This window comes from Chelmon rostratus, chromosome 4 (assembly GCF_017976325.1).
Source record: "Chelmon rostratus isolate fCheRos1 chromosome 4, fCheRos1.pri, whole genome shotgun sequence".
NCBI lineage: Eukaryota > Metazoa > Chordata > Actinopteri > Chaetodontiformes > Chaetodontidae > Chelmon > Chelmon rostratus.
In genome coordinates, this window is record NC_055661.1 from 8,834,077 (window position 1) to 8,845,395 (window position 11,319).

The 11,319-nt window shown below is 50.1% G+C and overlaps 1 pseudogene; it reads right to left on the reverse strand.

Moving 5' to 3' along the window:
* Window positions 1–2,470: 2,470 nt before the first annotated feature.
* On the reverse strand, window positions 2,471–4,508 carry LOC121605397 (annotated as a pseudogene).
* Between the last annotated feature and the right edge of the window lie 6,811 nt (window positions 4,509–11,319).

Sequence of the window (11,319 nt, forward strand, 5' to 3'; positions counted from 1 at the left end):
TCTGCCGAGGAGGAGAAGCAGCAGCAGCAGCAGCAGGGGCGACCTCGTTGTCCCGGCCCAGCACGTAGGTCTGCAGCGTGTACATCTTGGACCCCTGCTTCACATTCTGCTTCCTCACCCACTGCAGGTAGCTACAGACACGGAGACAAGGACACAAAGTAAAGTGTTAGCCCGCACATCAACTCCCATCGCCACCTGCCCCGTCACTTGCCATTCTTACGTTTCACTCTCACTGCTGCGGGTCTCATACAGGGACCTGTACGTCTTGGACGCGTGTGCCCCGAACCCCACCAGCGTCTCATCCAGGCCCCTCACTGACCAAGAGCCCTCGCGCATCCGATGCTGCCGGATGGCCGCCGTCATCTCAGGAAAAAGCTTTGCGTAGGAGGCTAGGGCGTCCTTGTTGGCTGTGATGGGCGACTGCGCAGTGTCCCCACCTTCCCTCTCCTTCTCGTGGGACGCCAGCACGCTGCAGGCGTAGCCCACGTCATGGCTGAGCAGCCACTTAAAAGTTTGACCCCGGTACTGACCAAACTGGAGCTCGCTCTCCCTGAGCACCAGCTGCCAGCGCGCGGGGTCTCCTCCGGCTCGCAGGATCCGAGCCTTCGCCTCCTCTCTGACCCTCTCAGGCCTCTTCACCGTCCACGCCGCGGCCGACTCTTGCCTGTGGTAGGCTTGAGCCAGCCTCGACGCTTCCGGTGAGGGCTAGAGGGTGAGCTCGCAAGACGAGGGCTGCAGGGGGAAATTTGCTCTGTAATCCATTCTGCCAAGTATTACTGCATAATGTGGTCTTTGTCTGATTGAGACTTAAGGTTATGGATATAACCCCGGTTCTCTGATTAGCATGAGTGAGTGTCTCACTATGGGGAACGCCTCCTGCGTGACCTCATCAGAAGCACAATAACACTACGCCAGCCTCCGATTGGCTGGCATGAGTGACGCCTATGTCAGGAGGAGGGGAACCCTCCCCCTATATATTAGGCTGACATAGCGGCAGTCGTCATTCAAAACAAGCTCACCTCTTCCTCGCTTCACAGCAAGGAGGGTGGTCTGGTGAGACACTCACTCATGCTAATCAGAGAACCGGGGTTATATCCATAACCTTAAGTTCTCTTTCATAGCATTCGTTTCGTGTCTCACTATGGGGAAAATACTGACTCCCGGATTGCCAGACGAGCCTGTAAAGAAGACAACTGTCCCTAGTAAAACCTCACTGGGTAGGAGCCATGCTCTGAGAAGAACCCGTGCTCAGGACCATTTGTCCTAGAGTTGACGCTGTGACATCCAACCTATAGAATCTAGCAAAAGTGTGGGTCGAGGCCCAGCATGCGGCTGCACACACCTCCTGAATGGAAACTCCCTTAAAAAGAGCCCAAGAGGTCGCTAGACCCCTGGTGGAATGTGCACGTAAGCCCGCAGGGGGTTGGAGACCTTTGCTACTGTAAGCAAGGGCAATAGCCCCTACTATCCAGTGAGAAAGACGCTGTTTGGACACTGGCATTCCCACATGTGGCTTTGCCCAGGACACAAACAACTGGCTGCCCTGTCTAAAACTCTGGGTCCTGTCAATGTAAATTCGTAGTGCACGAACCGGACACAGGTTATGCAAGTGCCGATGCTCCTCAGAGGAGAAAGGCGGAGGATAGAAAGCAACCAAATTTATGGGGGAGCATGAGCCCAACACCTTTGGGATAAAGGCTGGGTTAGGCTGCATACTGACACTAGTATTCCCAGGGGAAAACTGCATACATGCCCGATGCACAGAGAGGGCATGAATTTCGCCTATACGCTTAGCCGAGGCTAAGGCAAGCAACAACACTTGTCTTCAAAGACAGCATTTTTAACTCCGCTTGCTCTAAGGCAGGCATGTCCAAACTATTCCATAAAGGGCCGTGTGGCTGCAGGTTTTCGTTCCAACCAAGGAGGAGCACACCAGGCCAGCCAATCAACATCAAGGGATCACTGAGTTATCAGCTGAAGACTGAGCTCAGCTAATTAAGCTGGTGTGCTCCTCCTTGGTTGGAACGAAAACCTGCAGCCACACGGCCCTTTATGGAATAGTTTGGACATGCCTGCTCTAAGGGTTCAAAAGGGGAACAGGAGAGAGCGGCTAGAACTGTGGGAAGATCCCACGATGGAACCAGTGGCCTAGACGTAGCCAATTTACGGCGTGCCCCCTTCATGAATCGACACACCAAGGGGTGCTGACCCACCGTCTTTCCATCAAGACCAACATGGCAGGCTGAAATGGCCGCCAAGTACACCTTGACAGTAGAAAAAGCCTTGCCCTTCTCAATGAGGTCCTGTAAAAATGACAGAATCACTGCTACAGAACACTGAAAAGGGATAGCTTGTGATTCCAAGCACCAGCTCTCAAACACGCGCCACTTATGCTCATACAGTGTCCTAGTTGATGAGGCTCTGGCACACTGAATAGTGTCAATAACATTGGAGGGAAGTTCCACCGCATTCAGGTTGAACCACTCACGGGCCAAGCCCATAGCGCTAGCCTCTCTGGGTGGGGATGGAAAATCTCCCCCTGCGCCTGAGACAACAGGTCCCGGCGAAGGGGCAGCGGCCACGGAGGGACAGACAGGAGCTGAAAAATCTCCGCCAGCCAGTGCTTCCCTGGCCAACGCGGGGCTACCAGGATCATGGACAGACCCCTCTCCCTCACTCTGGCCAGAGTTGGGGAAATGAGAGCCACTGGGGGAAAAGCATACAGGAGGGTTCTCGGCCACTCCTGAGACAGGGCGAGAGAAGAACAGGGGGCACTGTGTGTTCTCCGCTGACGCATAAACGTCCACGGTTGCCTGCCCGAACCGTGACCAGATCTGCTTCACCACTTCGGGGTGAAGTTTCCAGTCTGCATAGAGTGGGTCGCGCCTGGATAACAGATCCGCCCCATAATTCAGAACTCCTGGTACATGAGTCGCTCTGAGTGACTGTAGGTGCACACTGCTCCAAACTATCAGTCTGTGTGCCAACGTGTGTAACTGGGGGGACCTCAGCCCCCCCTGTCTGTTGATATAAGCCACTACGGTGGAATTGTCCGTCCTCACCAGAACATGGTGACCACTCAGCCACGGGAGGAAATGCCTTAGGGCTAGATGAACAGCTAGCAGCTCCAGACAATTTATGTGGGTAGAACGCATGTGAGGGTTCCACCTCCCGTTCACTGTTCTGCCCTCGTGGGTGGCACCCCAGCCAATCAGAGAAGCATCTGTGGTGATCACCTTCCTGGCTAGGACGGGTCCTATAGTCACCCCCTGAGTCAGAAAACCCGGACTTCTCCACTGACGCAGGGCTAGCGAGCAGTCTGGGGAAACCCTCACTAGACGGCGGCCATCGCGATGAGGGTCCAGACCTTGAGAGGCTACCCAGCACTGAAAGCCTCTCATATACAGGCACCCCAGTGGTATGGCCACCACAGAGGAGGCCATCATGCCCAGCAGCCTCTGGCATTGTTTGAGTGTAACCATGTTGCCCCTTCGAAACATTGACAGGGTTGTCTGCATATTCTCCACTCTTTCCGGAGATATAACTACCTTGGCCTGGAGAGAGTCCAGGGTGAGCCCTATGAAGGTGATGTGTTGCACGGGCGTCATCATGCTCTTTTCTGCATTTATCTGAAAGCCCAGACCCACCAGGTGCTGCGTGAGAGCACCTGTGTGACACGCCACCTCCTGGCGAGTGGGAGCTGCCACTAGCCAATCGTCTATGTATGTGGCCACTCGAATCCCCCTTTCTCTGAGTGGGGCTACTGCCGCCTCGGTGCATTTTACAAACACCCTTGGGCTCAGTGACAGACCGAATGGCAGAACCATAAACTCGTAGGCTATCCCCTGGAAAGCAAAACGCAGATATTTTCTGTGTGGGGGATATATGGGAATGTGGAAATAAGCATCCCTCAGGTCGATTGACGTGAACCAGTCGCCTGCGCGCACGAAACGCAGCAGAGAAGCATGTGTCAACATCCTGAATTTGTATTTCCTTAGATAACGATTCAGGGCACGGAGGTCCAAAATGGCTCTCATCCCCCTCCCCCCTTTCTTTGGGACTAGGAAATACCTCGAGTAGAAGCCGCTCTGAGCTTCGCCTGGAGGGACAACTCTGATGGCTCTTTTCTCTCTCAGATTTGAAATTTCTTCCCAGAGAATATTGGCAGACTCGCCCTGAGCATGAGAGTAACACACCTCTTTGAACTGTGGTGGAGCGATATTGAACTGAAGCCTGTAGCCCTTCTCTATCGTTCTCAACACCCATGCTGACTGAGTGCAGGCAGCCCAGCTCTCCCTGTGTAAAGAGAGTGGGCTGACCGGCCACTCTGTCAAAATTGGTGTGCTGGCGCCCTCTTGTGGCTCCTGTGCGCAACACACACCGTCCGTGCGCTCCGACGCCTTCAACCGGCGGCATGGAGGCGCGTGGACTGTCTGCGTTGTCACGGCCGTGGGGCTGTTGGACCCCACTGGCTGTGTTATGGCGCAGTTCGACTTGTTTATCAACATATCTTTTTTGAAATATTTTTTCATATTTGACAGCGCCCTCGGCAGTCTGCCTGGATGCACGTGTTGGGACACTTTTATTACAGAATGCATGTGAGTGCTTGTGTGACAACACTGAAAACATCGTTTTCGATTCACATGCGCGGGCACTAGAACACAAACATCCGCCCGATTTCTGCACTCTGTCTGGAACATGTCCCGTCGACCTTGCCCTGGAACGGAGCTGGGAGGAGGTGGAGCGGCCCGCGAACGGGGGGAACTGGGCTCGCTCTCCTCCGGAGGAGACGCTATCAGGCCGGCCGCTTCTTCTTCCTGCCAGTCACGGTGGCTGGAGGAGGTGGCGGTGGTTGAGGTTGAGGTCTGGCCTGGGGAGATTGCTTCCTAGACCATGGGTTCTTGGGACCTCTAGGGGCCTGGGGGGCTGCCTGCGCTTTCGGTACTTTAGGGATCCTGAAAGCGGGGGCCGGGTGGGAGACGGCCTGCGCGTACGTCTGGCGTGGAGCCGCAGGGACAGCGGGTTGAGCCTTTTTCTCCTCACATCTCTTCTGCATGGAGGTGACGGCTGCACCGAAGAGACCCTGAGGGACGACCGGAGTGTCGAGGAGCTCCTCCTTCTCCTTGGTCGTCAAATTTGTGAGCCCGAGCCAGCGTGCCCTCTCCTGGAGAACCATGAGACCCATGGCTCTCCCCGTAGCTTGTATGGCCACTTTGTGGAGACGAAGGATGTGGTCCGTTATAACGCAGATTTCTTCCCACAAGGTGGAATCAGGTTTGGCCGTCATGTCCTCTTCCAGCTCAGCTTGATAAGCCATTAGCATGGAGGAGGCATTTAGGGCTCTCACTGACAGAGCCGCCGCCTTGTAGCCCTTATCGGTGAGGCTAGACTGGAAGCGGTCCATCTTGGAAGGAAGAGAGGGGGCCGAAGAAGACATGGAGGCCTTTGGGTGGAGGTGGGTCGCAACCAGCGGCTCTATGGGTGGCATCTGGCGGACACCATGGGCTTCCATTCCCTCACAATCCAACAGAGAGCTACCCGCAATCGGGTGTTTCTCGCTGTATGGTCTCTCCTTCCAGGTCACGGCTATCTCGTCCAGAAGCTCCGGGAAAATTGGCAACATTTGCTTTCCCGTCTTCTTTGCTTTGGGCAGTTTTTTGCCGTCAAACCGTGATTTCACCACCTCCGCTTGGGCGACGGGCCACGGGATGCTGAGCCTGTTAGCCGCGCGCTTACACATGTCCTGCATGTCAAGGTCGGTGGGAGACGACGGTGGGAGCTGGACGCTTCCCTCTGCGACGGGGGGCTTTGCAGCCCCGCGGTCGCTAGCAAGGAGGATGGAGTCCTCTTCTTCGTCGTCGGACAACAGGAGCTCCGAGTCGGCCGACTCATCTCCGTCACCCTCCGCATCTCCACCCAGGATTGCCCGAGCGGTGGCGAGGCTTTCGCAAACCTCGTCCATCTCCGGAGACGGGAAAGCGGGGTCCTGCAGCTGGGGATCTACATCCGCCCAGCTAGGTCCAGGTGTAGCGGTCAAGCCCTCGGACATGTCCGTGTCTACCTGCGGCGCAGCTGTCTCGCACATCAGCGGGTCTCCCCCGGACAGACTAGCCTGGCGGGCTAGTCGGCGGCGAAGCAGCTTACGTGGAAAGGCAGCGCAGTGGATACACTCGTCGGTGGAGCTTAAGGCAGCCTGAGCGTGGGGTAAGCCCAGACATGCAGCACACACAGGGTGAGTGTCCCAGTTCGATATTTTGTTGCCACAGGGACATAGCTTTGGGCTTTTCTCTACTTCACTGGGGTTGATAGCGGTAGCCATGGTTAGCTAACTTGCTATTAACACTAGCAGCGTTTTAAGGTCGCTTTATAGCTTGTGCAGCTACTTGGCGAGACGAGAGGAAAATATTGCTATTTTCCCGGCTAGCGTAGGGGCAGAAGTATTGCTACTCCTCTAGAGGTATCGCTACCTATTGTGTGGTACCGTTAATACACCTGTGACACGGTATTGCTACCAGTTGGTATTATTAACACTACCCACGTTGTCCAAAGTATTGCTACTTTGATTCGGAAAATATTGCTATTTCCCAGGCAAAAGTATTGCTACTTTATACCAAGAGCTAGCTGTGAAAGAGTATTGCTACTGTTCCTTAACTAGCATGCAACTGTACAGCTGGGAACGAAGCGCCCGGTGACCGAGTTGTGCACTCCGGTCTGTGGACAGTTTAGCTTAGCACCCAAAACAGCACAGTTGTCGACAGGCTTCTGTGAGAAGCGAGAAGAGGTTTTTGAATGACGACTGCCGCTATGTCAGCCTAATATATAGGGGGAGGGTTCCCCTCCTCCTGACATAGGCGTCACTCATGCCAGCCAATTGGAGGCTGGCGTAGTGTTATTGTGCTTCTGATGAGGTCACGCAGGAGGCGTTCCCCATAGTGAGACACGAAACGAATGCTATGAAAGAGAACCAACAGAGATGTTCCGTACAACTTCATAGCACAAACATAAATTCAAATGGCTCAGTGTTAATGTCACAGTCACATCAACACATTTCAAACTCTTGTTTGCTCCTTCCTTATCTGGCACTGTTTGTTCTAAAATTGTACTGGGTTTTGGCCATTCCTACCATTCTGCTTTCATACTATGTATGTTGTTTTCAGTCATTGCGGCACATCGCTGTTATTACAAGTTAGTGCATAATTACTTCAGTGTGAATGTGATAAAAGTTAAAGCAGGGCGACTGTACACCCACAATGCAAGTACTGAAACAAACAAACACATGCACACAGACACAAACACACATTCATTCACACACAAACACACACACACAGAGAAACACACAGAGAAACACATACACTCACACAAACACACACACTCACACACAGAAACACAAACACACACAAACACAGAAACACACACTCACACACACACATTCAATCACTCACACACACAAACACATAGTAACACACACAGAGAAACACTCACACACACAAACACACACACTCACTCACACACACAAAACAAACAAAAACAAAGCAATAAAAAAACAGGCCTGTAAGTTCACCTGCGGCGGACCGACCGAGCCAGCAGAAACACCACAAAACAATTAGAAGATATGCTGACAATAACTTATTCCTCCCTTCATTTATTATTGCCGTCAATTAACAGCATGCTAACATTATTCCACCGGGTGAGGTTTCAAAAGTCGGAGCTGGCCTCCGAGAAAAAAAGTAACAATGACGAGACGAAATAAATAAAAGTGAACATTAGAAACCGTTGTAAAAGTTTCATAAACGTGACTGAGTAAAACATGCGACTGTTCTAATTTGCCCAAGTGTGTCGTTAAGTAGGGGACATTAGTTAAAATGTACATTAGCATAAAGTGTAATACTCACGTCTATTTTCTGTGTCTCTTCCGATAAACGGCGTCAGGCCGAATGGCTAGCATGGCTGTCGCCGGGGGCGTAGGCCGGGGCAGGTGGCAAACGCACCGGCCGAGCAACCAATCGGAGAGCGAGTGTGGAAAGTAGGACAGGCAAATGAAACGTTGCCATGAAATTTCGAGGCTTGTGATTTGACCTCGGCCAAAGTAAGACAGACCAATAAGAGACGGGAAAATGCTTATGTGGGCGTGGCAAAATGGACAAAAGTACTACAGGGGATCAACGGACGTCGTTTATGCTGGAGCTCAAGGCCAACACGCAAAACCGCGAAGCGTGGCCCACTTTTTTTGCGAATCCAGACGTGCTAATGGTCATATAGGGGCCATTAGGATGCAAATCTCCTATGGAGGTGGATATAGATGCCCAGAACATGATCTGGTATTTCAGGTAGGAAAGATATGGGTGGAGTAAGACAAAACGACACGCTACATATTGTGTTGTCTGAATGTTAACGGAAGAGTTTTCTGATCTGACCCCGAGGCTCTCTCAGATGGCATCTGATCTGATACTGCTTGTTAATTAAGTTTTCTTAGTTCTTCCTGTACCATCATCAGCAGGACCTGGCTGATAAACCTCAACACAAAAACATGGGAAATAGGGTCCATGCCGAAAAATACCACAGCTAGCCTGTAAAAGTTTGACATTGCGGCGCCCACGAACATGTGATCACATTTATGTGAAATAGTTTGTCTCGCCTCTAGTTAGATGGTGCCGCCGAGAGGATGATTGATCTCCACGGTCCGTCGGGCGTGACCGTAGGTCAGGCATGTCCAAACTATTCCATAAAGGGCCGTGTGGCTGCAGGTTTTCGTTCCAACCAAGGAGGAGCTCACCAGGCTGGAATCAATTAATCAGCTGATCTCAGTGTTTAGCTGATAACAAAGGGATCCCTTGATGTTGATTGGTTGGCCTGGTGCGCTCCTCCTTGGTTGGAACGAAAACCTGCAGCCACACGGCCCTTTATGGAATAGTTTGGACATGCCTGCCGTAGGTGGTGTAAAGCGGTCTATCACTTGAATTAATACACCGCTCATTGTCCCAGAAAGGCAGGAGGAGCACAGTGACACTTGGGGCTGGATTGTGGGTCGAGGCCCTCTCTGTGGGAAGGCAAGACTTTGAAGACTTTACCTGCCTGCAAATGAGGTGAACAACAAGACAATTTGGACCTTGCCTTCAAAGCACCCTGGAAAAGGCCACTTAGGGCCGACAGCCTCATCAGGAGGGTTCGATAACAGTAATAGCGTAATGTCTTATCATCCCGCTCAGCACTCTGATTCAGCTGTAGCTGATGTACATATAACTTATAGGGCTTGACCAGGTTGGAGAGCATTACAGTGAACACTGTTGTGTGCAGGTGTTGCAGTAAAGTGCAGGTAAATGTGCTATTGCAAAAAGCAACACAGGAGGTTGCCTATAAAAGAAATTCTTCAAAAACAGAGTGGACAGAGTGTCAGTAGCAGAAAAAGTACCAGTGTAGCAAACAACAGTCCTGTGTCTGTTATATTACTTATACTATTAACACAACGTCAACACAAAAAACACACACCAAAAAAAAAAAAAAAAAAAAAAAAGGATGTATCGTTTTTATATGTCCCCTGCACCGCGGCCGGTGTGGCCGCCTTACTAAAGGAGCCGCTTTTGGGCCGGTCCCACCAGATCCTCCAACCCAAGACCAAGTAGGTGAGCGTCCACGAGTCGTAGTATGCAGGCTTCATTATCACAGTGACTGTGTTGACATTTTATGCCGCGCCAGAGAGCTCCAACAAATTTAAGTCAGAGACCAGACATTTCACTTTTCCCTGACCACACTGCCAAGGTAGCCCGGGCTCGGGCTGCATTCAACCAGGTCAGGCGGCAACTTCGTGGCATTGACGGCGCTCGGTACGGTCTGATTCATCCAGCGTGACTTCGCATCACATGCAACAGTGTTGAGAAGGGTGAAGCCAGCGACTATGACGACTACGATTTCTGGGTAAGCTCCAATAGCTCTATAGTCCTGTGTTGTATTATTGCTTAAAACACGTGGCCTTAACTCTCTATGGTTTTCTGGTTTGTTGCACTAACTTAGTGTTACTATTGTTTGTTGTGTATTTTTCTATTTTATGTCATTATTATATCCATTTGTTCTGTGGAAATTTGTTTTGTGCTACTACGGTGAGTTTTTATTTAGCTATTTATTTATCTATGTATTTTTTGAATGTTCACCTTAAGATGACACATTGTACATTGAACATTGTATTGTGAGTCTCTTTTTTGTTTGTTTGTTTGTTTTCAATACAACTCATACGCATACTGTTAAGCAGAGTTGAAGTCGGCTGATGTTTTTTTCTTTCTTATATTAACTTGTTCCGCATAGTCTCTGCGTTGTTCAAACACTGGTTTGGACAACTTTTGGTTACTGTGGGAAACACTGCTGTCCCCTTTGTTCTGTAGTGATATGGGGACTTTGGGTGTTTTGGGGTATTTTGGGGGAGGGCGTCCCACCTCGGCAACAGGTGTTGTTGTTTTTTATTATTATTTAAATGGTTAATGGCAATCTAGATCCCAGCATTGTTGGGTCAGGTACACCTCTCAGATTTATTAGTTGGAATATCAGAGGTACGGATCATCCTGTTAAGCGATCTAAGGTTTACACACTTGAAATGTTTAAACTCTGATATAGTATTTTTACAGGAGACTCATCTTCGCATTAAAGATCACCGTAGGTTACAATGCCCTTGGGTAAGTCTTTCACTCAAACTTTTACTCAAAAGCTAGAGGGGTCGATATTCTCATTAATGAGAAAGTTCAGTTCTCATCCACCGATGTTATCGCTGATAGGAACGGCAGATACCTCATAGTGGCTGGTACCCTGATGCATAAAAAGGTATTGTAAATGTATATGCTCCGAATTTCGATGATTTGAATTCACTAACAGATTACTGAGTAGTATCCCCTTTGTGAATACTCACCTGCTGATCCTCGGAGGGGATCTAAATTGTGTTTTTGACCAAAACCTTGGATCAGTCTAATCCTCATAATCTGACTCAATATGCTATGTTGAAAACATTCTCAGATTTTATGAAACAGATAAGTCTCATTGATCTGTGGATATCTCGTAACCGTTCTATTAAAAAAACTCTCTTTCTTCTCTCAGGTGCACCTTTCATTTTCGAGGACTTCTTTTTTATTGATAGTACTCTTAATTCATGTGTAAATTCTTCTGACTATTTAGGTATTGACCATTCACCATTGTTATTAAATATTCAGCTTTCTACTTATAATAGTAGCCCACCACTTTGGAGTGTAAATTCTCTTCTTTGTGCAGATAAAGAATTTTGCAAACTCATTTCAGATTCTATTGATTGATTGATTCTATAGCTTTATTGTCTTCTTCTGT